This window comes from Pseudophryne corroboree, chromosome 9 (genome assembly GCF_028390025.1).
Source record: "Pseudophryne corroboree isolate aPseCor3 chromosome 9, aPseCor3.hap2, whole genome shotgun sequence".
NCBI lineage: Eukaryota > Metazoa > Chordata > Amphibia > Anura > Myobatrachidae > Pseudophryne > Pseudophryne corroboree.
Window position 1 is genome coordinate 108,010,873 of NC_086452.1, and position 14,437 is coordinate 108,025,309.

A 14,437-nucleotide genomic window follows, 5' to 3' on the forward strand; every position below is an offset into this window, starting at 1 on the left:
TCTGAGTCCACCGCATGACGCGGGGGCTCCACAGGCGTAGCTAGGTACGGTGGGGGGCCGCCTCAAAAATTTCAGCGATCAGTGGGATCCCTGGATCCTTCAAGTAGTATCTCAGGGGTACAAGCTGGAATTTGAGGCATCTCCCCCCCGCCGTTTCCTCAAATCTGCCTTGCCGACAACTCCCTCAGGCAGGGAGGCTGTGCTAGAGGCAATTCACAAGCTGTATTCCCAGCAGGTGATAGTCAAGGTGCCCCTACTTCAACAAGGACGGGGTTACTATTCCACACTGTTTGTGGTACCGAAACCGGACGGTTCGGTGAGACCCATTTTAAATTTGAAATCCTTGAACACACACATATAAAAATTCAAGTTCAAGATGGAATCGCTCAGGGCGGTTATTGCAAGCCTGGAGGAGGGGGATTACAAGGATGCTTACCTACATGTCCCCATTTACCATCCTCACCAGGAGTACCTCAGATTTGTGGTACAGGATTGCCATTACCAATTCCAAACACTGCCGTTTGGACTGTCCACGGCACCGAGGGTCTTTACCAAGGTAATGGCAGTAATGATGATACTCCTTCGAAAAAAGGGAGTTTTAATTATCCCGTACTTGGACGATCTCCTTATAAAGGCGAGGTCCAAGGAGCAGTTGTTGGTCGGAGTAGCACTATCTCGGGAAGTGCTACAACAGCACGGATGGATTCTATACATTTCAAAAGTCACAGCTGGTTCCTACCACACGCCTACTGTTCCTGGGGATGGTTCTGGACACAGAACAGAAAAAAGTGTTTCTCCCGCAGGAGAAAGCCAAGGAGCTGTCATCTCTAGTCAGAGACCTCCTGAAACCAAAACAGGTATCGGTGCATCACTGCACACGAGTCCTGGGAAAAATGGTAGCTTCTTACGAAGCAAGATTCCATTCGGCAGGTTCCATGCAAGAACCTTTTCAGCGGGACCTCTTGGACAAGTGGTCGGGATCGCATCTTCAGATGCATCGGCTGATAACCCTGTCTCCAAGGACCAGGGTATCTCTACTGTGGTGGCTGCAGAGTGCTCATCTTCAAGAGGGCCGCAGATTCGGCATACAGGACTGGGTCCTGATAACCACGGATGCCAGCCTTCGAGGCTGGGGGGCAGTCACACAGGGAAAAAAAAAAAAAAAAATTCCAAGGACTTTGGTCAAGTCAGGAGTCGTCCCTACACATAAATATTCTGGAACTGAGGGCCATTTACAATGCCCTAAGTCTGGCAAGGCCTCTGCTTCAAAACCAGCCGGTACTGATCCAATCAGACAACATCACGGCAGTCGCCCATGTAAACCGACAGTGCGGCACAAGAAGCAGGATAGCGATGGCAGAAGCCACAAGGATTCTCCGATGGGCGGAAAATCACGTCTTAGCACTGTCAGCAGTGTTCATTCCGGGAGTGGACAACTGGGAAGCAGACTTCCTCAGCAGACACGACCTACACCCGGGAGAGTGGGGACTTCATCCAGAAGTCTTCCAACTGTTGGTAAACCGTTGGGAAAGGCCACAGGTGGACATGATGGTGTCCCGCCTCAACAAAAAGCTAAAGAAATATTGCGCCAGGTCAAGGGACCCTCAGGCGATAGCTGTGGACGCTCTAGTGACACCGTGGGTGTACCAGTCGGTTTATGTGTTCCCTCCTCTGCCTCTCATACCAAAGTTACTGAGAATAATAAGAAGGCGAGGAGTAAGAACGATACTCGTGGTTCCGGATTGGCCAAGAAGAGCTTGGTACCCAGAACTTCAAGAAATGATATCAGAGGACCCATGGCCTCTACCGCTCAGACAGGATCTGCTACAGCAGGGGCCCTGTCTGTTCCAAGACTTACCGCGGCTGCGTTTGACGGCATGGCAGTTGAATTCCGGATCCTAAAGGAAAAGGGCATTCCGGAGGATGTCTTTCCTACGCTAATAAAAGCCAGGAAAGAAGTAACCGCAAACCATTATCACCGTATTTGGCGAAAATATGTTGCGTGGTGTGAGGCCAGGAAGGCCCCTACAGAGGAATTTCAGCTGGGTCGTTTTCTGCACTTCCTACAGTCGGGAGTGACTATGGGCCTAAAATTGGGTTCCATTAAGGTCCAGATTTCGGCTCTGTCGATTTTCTTCCAGAAAGAACTGGCTTCACTGCCTGAAGTTCAGACTTTTGTAAAGGGAGTGCTACATATTCAGCCCCCTTTTGTGCCTCCTGTGGCACCGTGGGATCTCAACGTGGTGTTGAGTTTCTTAAAATCACATTGGTTTGAGCCACTTAAAACTGTGGATTTGAAATATCTCACGTGGAAAGTGGTCATGTTATTGGCCTTGGCTTCGGCCAGGCGTGTGTCAGAATTGGCGGCTTTGTCATGTAAAAGCCCTTATCTGTTTTCCATATGGATAGGGCAGAATTGAGGACTCGTCCCCAGTTTCTCCCTAAGGTGGTATCAGCTTTTCACTTGAACCAACCTATTGTACTGCCTGCGGCTACTAGGGACTTGGAAGATTCCAAGTTACTGGACGTAGTCAGGGCCTTAAAAATTTATATTTCCAGGACGGCTGGAGTCAGGAAAACTGACTCGCTTTTTATCCTGTAGGCACCCAACAAAATAGGTGCTCCTGCTTCTAAGCAGACTATTGCTCGCTGAATTTGTAGCACAATTCAGCTGGAGCATTCTGCGGCTGGATTGCCGCATCCTAAATCAGTAAAAGCCCATTCCACGAGGAAAGTGGGCTCATCTTGGGCGGCTGCCCGAGGGGTCTCGGCTTTACAACTTTGCCGAGCTGCAACTTGGTCAGGGGCAAACACGTTTGCTAAATTCTACAAATTTGATACCCTGGCTGAGGAGGACCTTGAGTTCTCTCATTCGGTGCTGCAGAGTCATCCGTACTCTCCCGCCCGTTTGGGAGCTTTGGTATAATCCCCATGGTCCTTACGGAGTTCCCAGCATCCACTAGGACGTCAGAGAAAATAAGATTTTACTCACCGGTAAATCTATTTCTCGTAGTCCGTAGTGGATGCTGGGCGCCCATCCCAAGTGCGGATTGTTTGCAATACTTGTATGTAGTTATTGCCTAGCTAAGGGTTATTGTTGAGCCATCTGTTGAGAGGCTCAGTTATATTTCTTACTGTTAACTGGGTATAGTATCACGAGTTATACGGTGTGATTGGTGTGGCTGGTATGAGTCTTACCCGGGATTCAAAATCCTTCCTTATTGTGTCAGCTCTTCCGGGCACAGTATCCTAACTGAGGTCTGGAGGAGGGTCATAGTGGGAGGAGCCAGTGCACACCAGATAGTACCTAATCTTTCTTTTAGAGTGCCCAGTCTCCTGCGGAGCCCGTCTATTCCCCATGGTCCTTACGGAGTTCCCAGCATCCACTACGGACTACGAGAAATAGATTTACCGGTGAGTAAAATCTTATTATATATACTAGCTGGAGTACCCGGTGATGCCCGGGATTTTAAGAATGTCTGTTTACAAAAATAAATGTAAATATTAACCCCGCAGTATAATAACATTGTAGATAGCTGAATAACCGTGAATACTCGTGCTTTGCTACGGGATGAGGATGGTAAATTAGAATGATAGTTGTTCGTTAATTTACGTTGGTTGGAGATCTAGTATATAGGCATATCTTGCTTCCCTGATGCACTTTGTGTAGTGGTCGGACCCCTTTTTGGTCCCCCAGGGGACCCTGCTCTTCTCACTATACAACTCTCAGTCTGTGGCTTCCTGCTGCCTCTATTCCCCTCCTCACATCATGTCAGTGTCCCTGTGAAATTATCGATTTTTTTCATTATTTTTTCAGCATTTATTATATAGCGCAGCACATTATGTATCTCCTGATATACTCTGTGCTTCTGGGGGACTGTGCTATTTCCACTATATAACTCTCAGTGTGTGGTTTTGTGCTACCTGCATTCCCCTCCTCACATCATGTCACTGGCCCTGTCACATGCAGCCCTGTCATCACTGACATATCATGCATATCCTGATATAGTCTGTGCTGCTGGCCCACCCCTAGGTGTGCTAGGGGTGTGTTACCCCACAGTGTTTGTTCCCAGAGTGTAAGTAATTTGTGTAGCAAGTTTGGTGTAAATTGCTCCAGGCATTAAAGAGTTATGCTGTCTGCTGAAAAACTCTGTGCTGCTGCCTCACCCCTAGGGGTGCTACGCGTCTAGTTTCCCTTCGTGGAGAGGACCTTTGCTGTGCGGTGCGCAATGATGTCATCGCGCACCGCACATCATTTCAGTGGCGCTACTACTGTACAGGGGGCGTAACTGACCACGCCCCCTGTATGAAGCCACGCCCCTATTGCCACCCGGGGCGCAAAAAGCCCCTGAACTGGCCCTGATATCAATATGCTATAATACTGTATTTTAAGTACTACCGTGTACGCTGCCTGCTACAATCAGTGGGATACTGATATATAATGATTACAGTCACACTGACTGAGCAGTGTAATAATGGGTATTATAAGGGACGAGGGACCTACTAGGCTGCTACAATCATTAAGGGGGGGGAGAGGCACTGTAATGCAGTCAACACTAATGTCATTGGGTGTAATAATAAGTATTATATGGTATGGGTGCCTGCATTATATATCAGTGCCCCCCCCCCCTCCCCACACACACATACTGATAGTAGCACATTACCCATCCCCTATTAGCAGGTCCCCATCCCTTATAATATCCATTATGCACCCCCCAGTGACTGTGACTGTACTGACAATATATCAGTGACTTTAGTGTGGCTCTATTATACGAGGTCTGACAATTAAGTTAGCGAACTGGCTACCGTGCAGTAGCGTATTTACCAGTAGGCATCCAAAGCAGACTTAGGGCCCAGCGGGTCGCAGGGGCTCGGCAAGAGATCATGTAGTCGGTAGGGAATTTCTGATTTCCTCCGAAAATGTGCAAGTGCTGGTCTGGCTGAATACTCCCGGCAGGCTGTCAGTGACTAGATACTGTAGCTGCCAGGTGTGATTTTTAAGGGCAGCACGGACAGTGTAATGGTTAGCATTACTGCCTCACAGCACTCAGGTCATCGGTTCAATTCCCACCATGGTCCTAACTGTATGACGATTGTGTATTCTCCCCGTACTTGCATGAGTTTCCTCCTGGTACTCCGGTTTCCTCCCACAATCCAAAAATATACTGATAGGTTAATTGGCTCCCAACAAAATTAACCCTAGTGTGAATGTGTACATGTGCAGTGCCAGAATAAGGTCCACATGTGCCTGGAGCTGAAATTTACAAAGGACCTAATTGTGTGCAGCAACAAGGGATATGGCTAGTGATATGAGGGGCATGGGGTGCAGTGATCGCGCTGAACGAAAAAAGTTGTGGGTCCCAGGGACTCCTCACTGTAAGAAATTGGGGTCCTACTACACAGGTTCTGGGTCCCATCACAATTTATGCATTATAGGCAGTGCTGGGGGAAGGCAGCAGTTGGGGTACAGCTGGGGGTTATAAGGGCGGCAGTGCTGGGGGTAGTGAGGAGGTAAGAGCAGGCAACAGTTTGAGAAGTGCTGTGAGTGGGTAGCAGTTGGGGTAGAGGGAGATAAAGGCATGCAGGAGAGGGTAAGGAAAGACAGCAGCTGGGGAAGTACTGGGGCAATGCTGGGATAGGAAGGGTGTATGTGTAGGTAGGTACTGGGGGCAGTACTGGAGATAGTGGTATATTGCAGCTGGGGCAGTATTGGGGGCAAGGAGTGGGTTAGGGGCAGACAGTACAGAGGTAATGCCGGGGGTAGCGAGGGGGTCAATTTGGGGGGTTGAAAGTACACTGCTTTGTAATTATACCAGTAAATCACGGTGAAAGGTAGTTTTTTTATTGCAGCAGTAACTGGTAATAGAAAACCAGAGGTAGAGGGTGATGCTTTGTGGAAACAGAGAGTGACAGGAGAGTGGGTGATGGGGAGATAGTGATGCAGGGGAGAAGCAGAGGGTGACAGGGAGAGGCATAGGGTGACAGGAGATTGTGATAGTGAGAGGCATTGGGTGATGCCAGGGTGTGGGTGACATAGAGGATAACGGGGAGAGGCCGTCGGTGACAGGGGAGTGAGGTGACACAAGTAGATATAGGAAGAGACGGAGAGGCAGTGGGTGACAGGAAACGGTGATGGGGATAGAGAGGGTGACGGGGAGAGATAGTGGGAGACAGAGAGGCAGTGGGTGACAGTGTCACGTCTCCTCTATGCGTGCACAGATGAAGCTTGGGCGTGCGCTCCAGCTGCTGCAATTGCAAAGGATATGGAACAGACCTAAAAGGGGAGGTAATGGGGTAAGGGACCAGAGATAGGGGGATGAGACAGAGCGGTGGGGATGGAGCCATGATAGAGTAGGGGTAGGGGAGAAGGCGGGACAGAGTGTTGGGGCAGACACTGGGTGATGGGCCCAATATGCTAATATGTAGAATGTCCCTAAATAACAATTAGAACACTGTCAGGATAATTATGGAACCACTGCCTGCTACAATGTCTCACCTGGTGAGTGCACCCCCAGGGCCCCAGCACCCTCAGCTATTCCATTGACACCAAATGGTGCTAATGCAGCAGTAGAGACTTCCACCAATTCTCCCTGAGCCTGGCATTCATGCTGCCTGCTCCGAGTCCTCTCACTCTGTGTCCTGCAGAATCAGATAGAGCAGCAGCACTCCCATCCACACAAACAGTGACCTGGAGCAAGTTACTGCACAGTGCACACAGCTCCTCAGCGACAGCCAGAAGGGGGCAAAGCCCCGGATGCAGTGTCGTAAGTTTATTCCCATTGCTCGGAGGTAAGTTATATAGCTATCCCTTCCTCACACAGACACCCCACTCCACACACACACAGTTCCCCAGAAACACAGACATAGCACATCACCCTCACACAATCCCCCATCACAAAGCTTCTCCCCCTTCCAGCTGCTCCTTATCTACCCTCTGCCCGCTCCCTCCTGCCTGGTCAGTGGACCTCCTTAGGTGACAAAATGGGATGGGGCTCACTCACCGATCCCTCTAATTTTCGTGCCACCTAGCTCCTCTCCCCCTTAGATGGCTCTAGCACCATCTTGGCATCCTTTGCCCCTAATACAGACACACAGACCCTCCCCCCACACACACAGCTATCTACCTTATTATAGCTATCCCTTCCTCACTCCCCCCCCAAAAAAAAAATAATACTCACACACAGTGCTCTCACCCATTACAGTCAGCTCCCTTGAAACACACATACAGTGCACCACCCTCACACAATACCCCATCAGAAAGCTGTCCTGTCCTCACACAGACCCAAACCCCTCTTACTCAGCTCCCCTCAAACTGCCCCGCCCCCTCACATACACTGTTGGTCACCTTTCCTCATACACACAGCAAGCTATCCTCCCCACAGACACACAAACTCTTTAGTTCACCCACTCAGATCGGCTCCTCTATACTAAGATCTAGTCCAGGCGCAGAGTCTTAACGGCCGGCTTTCACTTCCACCGCAGGAGGATCATCTGCTGAGCGTCTGTTTCCAGTGCAGACTGTGCTGCACTGCGTGTCCCTATCACTGCTGCCCACAGTGATAGGGACACAGTGTTAGAGAAGACACCACTTCTGAGAGTGACACTCAGTCTCCAGGTGGGGGGTGAGGGGCTGCCCGATCACTTACCAGCAGTGGTCGGGACACGCTGGAGGCGGAGCCGCGGCTGCAGGAAGACCGACCGGGTCTCAGGAGGTGATTAAATGTGGAGATGAGAGGCGCTGCTGGCAGTGATTGAATGTGAAGATGGGGACGCTGCCGGCGGTGATTGGCTGAGACAGGGAATGCTGCTGATTGGTTGGGGAGTCAGGGTGCATCCTGCAGGACCCGCTCATATTTCAAAATTGAGTCCCCACTGCCTATAGCACGTAAAATACACACACACATATAGTACACACACATACACCACTTCAACATACACACACACAGTACACACACACACACACACACTACACACATACCGTACGTACACACCACATGCACATACAGTACACACACACCACCACATATACACACACATAGTACACACTACACACATACAGTACACAGACACACACACACTACTGCTGCTTATATACACACACACCACATATATACACACAGTAGAGTACACACTACACACATACAGTACACACACACACACACACCACTGCAGAATATACACTCAGTACAACACACACACCACTGCTGCAAGCATATACACACACCACCACATATAAACACACACACAAACAGTACACACTACATATACCTTCAGTACCAGGCTGGTAGCGGCTTCCTGCAGCAGCTGCAGCTCCTCGTGTAGTCTGGGGGCGGAGCTTGTGACAGGCTCAATCAGGACCCCGGAGAAGGAGAGACTGGAGGGGAGGGGTGGCCACCATATTGCCTGTACGGCTCTCCGTGATTCATCTCAGAGAGTGCAGAAGCTGAAGGAGGCGAGGTAGGGGAGAGAGGGCAGCTGCTTCCGCTGCTCCAGCTCCATCCGCCCCATTGTTAATCCGGCCCTGTACATGTGGTAGGGAATATAGAGTCAGTAGCGGATCTTGCCGCGGGCAAGCAGGACTTTTGCCCGGGGCACCGCCTTCCGGAGGGCGCCGCACCATGGCAAGATCCGCTACTGGGGTCCTGTGCCCCCCGCTGTGTCCCGCTGCTGCTGCGTCCCACTCTGAAGGGCGTCAGGGAACTAGACGCGTAGTGTCTAGTTTCCCTTCGTGGGGAGGACCTTTACTGTGCGGTGCGCGATGATGTCATCATGCACCTCACAGCAACGGTCCTCTCCACGAAGGAAACTAGACGCTACGTGTCTAGTTTCCCTTTGTGGAGAGGACCATTGCTGGGCGGTGCGCGATGATGTCATCGCGCACCGCTCAGCATTTCAGCGGCGCTACTACTGTACAGGGGGCGTAACTGACCACGCCTTCTGTATGAAGCCACACCCCTATGTCCTGCCCGGGGCGCAAAAAGGGCTCGAACCGGCCCTGTATAGAGTGTAAACTCTATTGAGGAAGGGACTGGCCAAATGTTCTCTGTAAAGCGCTGTATAAATAACTGGTAATAAATAATAATCAATACACTTCTGGAATTTTCAAATATCATATTGTGTCAGAAGTCTCCCAGCCCCTTCTCTATCCCTGCAATCGACAGAATCCAGTCCCCTAATAATGCACCATACATAGCAGAGCTGAGCCGCGACGACCGAGAAAACTGGTCTGCCACTGTGACGACTGATCTGTTTGACGTAAAAATGACATATAGAACAAAGAAAAAAGAAAACTCTTTTGGTGGGGCACTCTTATCAATTCATTATGATAAAATATCAATTTTATATGTGGATCACTGATAGACAAAACATACATAAAACATTTATATAATAAAATGCCAAAAGCCTGTAGTTCCTTGTCTCAAATCTCACCCATTACACCAATTGTTTATTATTCAGTTATCGACATCCTATCACAGCAATATTGTATATTTATTCATGTGCATGGTAAGAATTGGCATTACAGCCTCCTATCTATTATTGTAACCAATAAGCTTCTGCATCATACTACAGGATGTGGCCAAACAAATGTGTACTTTGTTACAATTACTTTCACTTATTATGAAGAAAATTCCTTCTGATACAGAGTACAGCTAAAGCCCTTGGTAAAAAATCTCTGATAATATACTGTCAACAAATATTTGCTAACATGCTAATTAAAAATCAATAGCAGAAAAATAATTTACTTATCACTGAAGAGAAAATATGAGATGAAACTACCACACACTGCTACTTCTCGCCTTCGCGATCATCAATACGCATAGGCCAGTGAGCGAGTGTAAATGGTAGAAAGTATAAATGAGCTTCTGCTTTCGGTATTTACTGTTAACGTTATGCAACCACAGTGGTCACCGATGAGAGAGCTCGGAACTGAAGACAAGAAGAAAAGATATCAAAAAGAATAGATCAAAGGGTGATTAGATTCCCATAGATGAATATAGAAAATAGTAGAAATATATACAGCCTCACCGAAAGTCAACCTCTCACTGCTGCTTCTTCTCCTGTCACTCTCATTAGCCCTCTCCTGAGGGAGAAGTGAGCGAGTGTATATGGTAACAATAGAGTATACATAAGAAGTATTGCGGTTTAATGTGAAGAACATTGTGCTACTGTGTGGTGTAATTTGAAATGGAGGCACTATTATGTGATCACTTTGCTTCTTTGTGAGAACAATGTCCCTTTATAAGGAATGGGAAGTAGGGCACCAATTTATAGTTTGCAGGGAGTTGACAAAAACACTAACACTGGCCCTGTCTCCACTTATTGTGTGTGTGGGTGGGGGGGGAGGTGCGGCAGGTGGAGGGAAAAATGAGTTCCACCACTTCTCCAGGACCACTTTAACCACCGGTGTGGAGAACTTTCCATTCACACCCATTAACTAATTACTGTTCTCTTTGAGAAGATTGACATCTTTAAACTCCTATCAGAGGTTGCAAAGATTCATCAGTTAGCACCATCCCTCTATGTGTACGAGTTAGATCACATGTGTTACGGCTAGTACTTTAATTTTCCTGCCTGTCTTCTAATTACGGCTAGCCTGATGTTAAGTTTCAAGTTGCATTTATACACTGCCAGTCCATCCGTATGACATATTACCTGTACTATATGGTATAATACTCGGCATCATTATCCTTTCTTTCTAAGTGTATTCAGCACTCATCTGCTTTTGCTGACACAGCCAAAATACCCATATTTGCATTTTAATGTCTATCACACTCATGGGTCCGGCAGCCGTCCTGCCCCTTTGTTTTCTTAATGAAGGAATCCTAAATTCTGTTGCCCTAATTACCTGACGCAGCTTGCCGCACTTGTATCAGAGCGGTCCCGCATCTTGTTACCCTGGTTACCTTACACAGATCCCGTTCTATTGAGGGTCAGCCGTTTTCTATTACATCAGTCGCTGTCACTCTGCCGCTCAGTGTTGCCCGGCAAATCATTCTCCGTGCACTCACTGGACTGGCGACGTCACTGCGCTATGGGCATCGTTTCAGAATCTAATTACCGGCTTTACTTGCTGGATGCATTCAGCATTCAATATTCAGCTAGACGCATTGAGCCAGACTACCTGCAATTGTATCTTAACGTTATTACTCTCTCCAGGGTCCGGCAGCCGTCCCGCCCCTTCATTCTCTTACTGGAGCAGCCCCAAATCTTGTTTCCCCGGCAACCTGACGCGGCTTTCCGTATTCTTTTTATAGCCGTCCCGTGTCTTGTTACCCTGGTTCCCATATGCCGCTCCCATTATATTAAGGATTGGTTTACATCAATTGTTACCACTCTGCAAGTCTGTGATACATGGTATAATATTTTCCGTGTACGACATGCCTATGTTAAGTGGCATATCATTTAGCGATTACTCACTATTCCACCATCCTCACCATTCTATAGACACCATTTCTAAAATGCAAAACCAGGCATAGCCACATATGTCACCCAGCCTAACTCAATTATATTTAATGTTATTGGTTGTAAATAATTACCCTCATATGTTATTGGATTCTCCCTAACATAGTAGTTGCATTCAGCTCAAAAACCGGATAACATATCCATCTAAAAAAAACCTTCTTCATCATTGCAATGACGGTGATAAGGTAACTGACCACCTAATCGTCACGTAAAAGTACAGGCTTGTATATGCGATTTCTTACTTATAAATTAATGCTAGCACAACCTGGAATAGCACCTCTCAATATATGCAACACCTCTAATGTTAACCATATAAAGAGTTTTGGAGAGATAAACTCTCAAAACTCAAGATTGACTCTCGTTATTTTTCTGAAAATAGACAAAAGAAAAAGGAGAAATAGAAAAAAGAAAGAAAAATAATTGAAAACAAGGAAATACTGATGAAGAATAAAGTGCATCGAAACTATATTATAGGGTATAATACAGGATTTCTATTGTACTTTTCTAGAGAAATGCTCCAAAATTTTGGTGTTCATTAAGACCTCCAGGATTGAGAGTCCCCAGATTGAAGATCCATCTACTCTCATGTTGAAGTAAGGTCTTATTTAAATCTCCTCCCCTCTGTCCCAGATTTATCTTCTCTAGACCATACGCCTTTAAATTGCATCAAACACCTCCGTGGGCTCTTTGGAAATGACGAGCTACCGGAGAGAGCTTTCTCATTCGCTGTATGTCTGTGTTGATATTCCTGATATTGCCGATGTGTTATAGGATACATGTCTTCAAAGCTCTTGTTGTCATACCTACGTATCTTTGACCACATTCACATTCTAAGCAGTAAATAACATTAACTGTATTACAGTTTATGAAAACATTCAATTCAATGGTATTACCATATCTATCCTGTATTTCTTGAGTCCTCACCATATATTTGCACGCCTTACATGTGCCACATGGATGAGAACCTATAGTGTTCTGTAGTCTTGACCTTGTTCTTTCAAAATGACTGTTGACTAACATGTCTCTTAAATTTCGAGATCTCCTCCAACTCATTGCTGGTCGGCTGGTAAGTTTAGTATTTAAGTCATCAACTGTGAGGAGAATGTGCCAATGTTTACTGGTAATGTCCATTATTTGCTTCCATTCTTGGAAAAAGTCCCCCACAAAGCGTATAACACTCATTTTCTCTGAAGAGGATTGCTGATTCCTCAGGAAGATGAGGTCATCTCTATTGACTTTGGAGGTATAATAAATGGCTTTTTTAAAACTCCTCTTTCTATAACCTCTTTCAACAAGACGTTCCTTAAGTTCCATGCTTCTGCTTTTAAAAGTATGTAAATCTGAACAATTTCTCCAAAGACGGAGAAACTCTCCCTTCGGAATATTCTTGATTGTAGGTGGAAAGTGAGAGCTCCTATTATGGAGCAGACTATTTGTTGCCATTTTCTCTCTAAAGAGGTCTGTTGAGAGTTCTCCATTGCCAGCATGAGTTATTCTAAAAATGTGATGGTTTCTTTGCTAATTTCTGAAGTGAGCCATAAGTTCAAATTGTTGTCATTAAGTACTTCAAGAAACTGTGTTAATTTTTCTTCCGTATTATTCCATATCAGGAGTATGTCATCAATAAATCTTAACCAGATAACAACATGCTATGTAAATGTCTCATTAGCCTCACTAAATACAAATCCCTCTCCCACCACCCCAAATAGATGTTTGCATATGTTGGGGCGCATGCCGCACCCATGGCGGTGCCACGCATTTGTAGGTAAAAGTTGTCTGCAAAGGTGAAATAATTTTTCTTCCAAATAAAATCCAATAATTCCAACAGGAAATCATTGAAGTCACTTGAACCCTTCATCTGGAGGAAATATTTGATTGCATGTATACCAGTATCATGATTGATACTGGTATATAGTGATTCTACATCCAGTGAGGCTAGTAGAAATCCCTCCTCCATTCTAATTCCTTGTATCTTTCGCAGAACATCTGATGTATCTTGACTATAGGATGGTAGGCTGATGACATAATTTAAACATAGAAAAAAAGAAAAAAAGAAGACTCTTGTTGGGAAGCACTCATATACAGATAATGTTATATGACTAGATGTCACAATAGCTAACTAAAATGCAATACTTTAATAATTCTCATTAAAATAAATGATTGAGGAGTTCAATGAGCGCCAATTTTTGTTAAATAGTGACATTGCTAAAATATAGAAAGTAATATATAAATTGCAAGGTGCAAATACCTAATATGGGCCGAAATGGGTATATCTGTGATTTTGTTGACAATCGCACTCCAACTGTAGGACAACCTGTGATCAAAAAGTTGCTCATTCAGTGTATATATATATATATGACCATCATTTAAAAACTGCTATATATCCCAAATGGGAATTTTATCCTAGCAGATGGTTGAATCATAGGTCATAACCGAGATGTAAGACGATGCTCTATATTAGTGACAAGTGGGTGGCAAATATTTGCAGTACCTGGGTGTTCCTTGGTGGTCTCCCATCCAAGTACTTAACCCGGCCCTCCACTGCTTGGCTTCCAAGATCAGATGAGATTGGGCATCTCCACCGGGGTATGACCGCAGACCTTATGCTCACCCTTGTCACACTGTGTCCTAATTGGGCACAGATAGGAGCCGATTTGCGTTATTATGTGAGCCACAGGTATCGAAACAGCTGATTTGATGTGGAAATAAGAGATCGATTTTTTTTTATCACAGATGATAACGTATAACAAAAGATTCAGATACCCATCTAAAACGGTTTAAGCAGTCGCAGTACAAGTAGAAAAAACATCTATGCTGCACAGTTATTTCATATATATATCAGGTAATAATATTTTTAAATCATAAAATTATTTTAACTGTGCAAAGAGGGAAACCTCCAAATTTGGTCTCCATAACACAAATGAATGTATAAAAATACACTATGGATTGTGCAAATTATGGATTAGATAACATA

At 45.9% G+C, this 14,437-nt stretch overlaps 1 pseudogene; it reads right to left on the bottom strand.

Annotated features, from left to right (window-relative positions):
• Positions 1-13,942: 13,942 nt before the first annotated feature.
• LOC134964209 (5S ribosomal RNA) lies at positions 13,943-14,063 on the bottom strand (annotated as a pseudogene).
• Positions 14,064-14,437: the final 374 nt, after the last annotated feature.